The sequence below is a fragment of the Symphalangus syndactylus genome, chromosome 4 (assembly GCF_028878055.3).
Source record: "Symphalangus syndactylus isolate Jambi chromosome 4, NHGRI_mSymSyn1-v2.1_pri, whole genome shotgun sequence".
In the NCBI taxonomy this organism is placed as follows: Eukaryota; Metazoa; Chordata; class Mammalia; order Primates; family Hylobatidae; genus Symphalangus; species Symphalangus syndactylus.
The window spans coordinates 59254003-59257371 of record NC_072426.2 but is presented as its reverse complement, the minus strand read 5'-3'; positions in this window follow the sequence as shown (position 1 = coordinate 59257371).

Below are 3369 nucleotides of genomic sequence, written 5' to 3'. Positions count from 1 at the left end.
CTCGTAAATTTTGCCGGTTATCCCTATAATGTCTTTTCTAATGCGTTTGTCCAATGAACAATTTTAAGTAGAAAAACAATTACTGAGTTTCTCTCTATATAATCTGAACATCATTTGGCCATTTCTAAGTAATTAATTTTATGCAGGTTGGCTAGTAGAAGAGGACAAATGTTAGACAAATGGAAAGGGCAAGGAAAAGACCTGGCCAGAGTAGGCTGTGCCATGTGAATAAACAGCCAGAGCATGCTGTTCATGCCGATTGGTATTTTTGCAGTTGGACTATAATGTCATAGGATAAAGAGTCTTAATTTTAAAATTCATTTCAGCAAATAATAACACAATGGCCAATAATACAAACCTGGGAATTGACAGTATAGAACAGAGAATCTACAACTATCTCCATAGGAAGAAGCTGATCTGATAAATTATGCATACTATTGTGTAACTGGATAGTTTTGCCTTTCGATTCATGAAGTTCCAGTGTACTGGACATATTCAGGTTGTAAACACATTCAAGAAGACAGGATACTTCCTATGTGGTGAAAATAGAAGAGCACCGAAAGCATAAAGCATAATTTTATTTCTTTTTTTGGATGGAGTTTTGCTTTTGTCACCCAGGCCGGAGTGCAGTGGCACAATCTCAGCTCACTGCAACCTCTGCCTCCTGGGTTCAAGCAATTCTTCTGCCTCAGCCTCCTGAGTAGCTGGGATTACTGGCACATGCCACCATATCTGGCTAATTTTTGTATTTTTCGTAGAGACAGGGTTTCTCCATGTTGCTCAAGCTGGTCTCGAACTCCCGACCTCAGGTGATCCTCCCACCTCAGCCTCCCAAAGTGCTGGAATTACAGGTGTGAGCCACCATGCCCGGCTGAAAGCATAGATTTTTCTAAGTGAATTTACTAAAATATTCTGTGAAGTGACCATCTAAAAAGGAATTAAGCACCAGAAAGATCCCCTGATGCACAGGAATAAAATTTTAGTAAAGCAAATATAGCTCAAATTTTAGATTTTAGAAAATGATATGGCAGGGGTTATTTTTTGTTTCTCAAAATGAACACTAGTTGCTTTGATTTTTGAGCTGTCGACATATATTTCCAGTACTTGTGTTTTTCTACTTTGTGAGAAATTCACAGCAATCAGAGAAAAGATAAACAAGAATAAAACTGAGCATTTTTTTAAGTTTTCTTTAGTCTGAGGTTCTCCAAATGTTTGTGCTAGTCTATCACTTGGAGTGAATTCCAAAAAGCGTCTGATCTTTGAAGGTAAAACTAAATTAGTTAGTGTCTCTTTCCCTTTTTCACTTCCCCATCAAACACATACACAATAACATCTACATAGTCTTTGTATAATATATTTTAGAAGTAATTTGATGACTTTAATAATTATTGGCATGATTTATGCTACCTCATGAAGCAATTGATTTATTTTGAGTTTGGGGAACTGGAATCAAGTCACATATTTTATTATATTTATTCCTTCTCAGTGTGCTTCCTTGTCTTGATGGAAAAGTTTTCTCATTCTAAATATTTGGAGTGCTCTTATTCATTATATTTCAACTATGTTAGGTTTTCTTGCTCAGGAGATACAATTAATTCAAGTCATTAATTCAAGAAACATAATTGAGCACCTGCTATGTATCAGACTTTTTTTTTTAGGCACTAGGAATAGAGTATTAAACAAGACAGAGAAACATATATATCCTCATGGGCCTTGCATTCTAGAAGGAAGAGAGAGAAAATAACCAAAAAAAAAAAAAAAAAAAAAAACACCAAATACTACGCTATGTATGTAAAGTGAGGAAAACACTAAGTGAGTTCTGGTGAGGTGGGGATGGGGAGAAGAGTCACAAGCGTAAATTGGGTAGATGGGAAAGACTTATTCTGCCATGTGCTAGGTAGATGCAGCTGAATTCACTAGAGGAGGGGGGAGTTTATAATGTTTTGTACAAAGGCTCAAATGGGCTAGACTTGGCTTTGGGGAAGCAATCAAAATCAATGACTTTGACTCTCATGGAGTAGAATGAGAAGCCAGTTGATGGCTGCCAAGCTTAGGACAGTTAGTTGGTTACTTCCATGTCCAAGCAAGCTCTGACCAGGGAGATTGCAGTAGACATAAAGGAGAAATGGTCACAATCTGAACATATTCTGAAAGTAGAAACAACAGAATATGGATATTAACAAAAGGGAAGAATTGATATTACCACACAAAGTTTTGACCAAGAAACCATGAGAATGGAGTTACTATTGAGATGTGATATGTAAAGAGTTCAAAAGAAACATATTTGGGGTGTGTGTGCATGTATGTGTGTGCTTGTATCAGGGAAAGGGAGAGTCAAGAGGAATATTTTGTTTGAAATTATTATTAAAAATCCAAATCGTGATGTTGTGTAGATAGTCTTGAATATAGGAGGCTGGAGTTCAGGGGAGAGTTCCTGGGTAGACACGTAAATTTGAACATTTTCAGCTTGGTGTCTTAGAGATTGGATGAGATCACTAAGAGAGTGAGCATGAATAGAGAAGTCCCATGAGTTCGATATGAGACACTACACTCTAGCGATTAGGAATATGAAAACAACAAAGGAGATAGAGAGGGAGCTCTCCCTGAGAAAAGAGGAACACCAGAAAAAGATGGTGATCTGGAATCCAAGTGAAAAAATTACTTTAAAGAAGAAAGAGGTATCTGAAGAATCAAATGCTATTAATAGGCCAAACAAAATGAGGGTTGATAACTATCTTTGGACTTTGGAATACAGGGCCATTGGTGACTTAACAAAACCTATTGTTTTTTAGTGTTTGAGGAAAATAATGGCATGAGTTCAAGAAAGAATGCAGGAGAGATTTGAGATAAGAAATAGAGGACGATGATTGTAAGCAAGACTTTTGAGAAGTTTAGCTAAGAGAAAGGACATGGGAGGCCTTGGATAAGGCTGGGGGGCAAGTAAATATTTTTAATACAGAAGAAATGATATTATGTTCACATGTGAAGTGAAATGGTTGTAGAGAGAGAAAATTAAGACTTGAGAGAGACTGGAGAACTTCCTAATTGATATCCTCGAGTGGGTTAAAGAAGACAAGGCATAGAGTACAAGTGAAAGATGTGGCTTTAGCTAAAAGCACAGTCATACCCTCCATAGCAATAGGAGAAAAAACACAGGGCACACAGGTGGGAAGGTGGGATAGTGTGGATGTAACATTCAGATTGTTTCCTTTTATTTAATGAAACAAGGTCATTGACCTAATGTAATGGGGGAATTGGTGTGGGAGTTTTCAGGAGAAATAGATATAAAGTAGTTATTCAGAAAGTGGATTAGTGAATGCATTAGGGAAATACAATATTTTAGCTGGACAGTATTGGAGACCCTCTTGA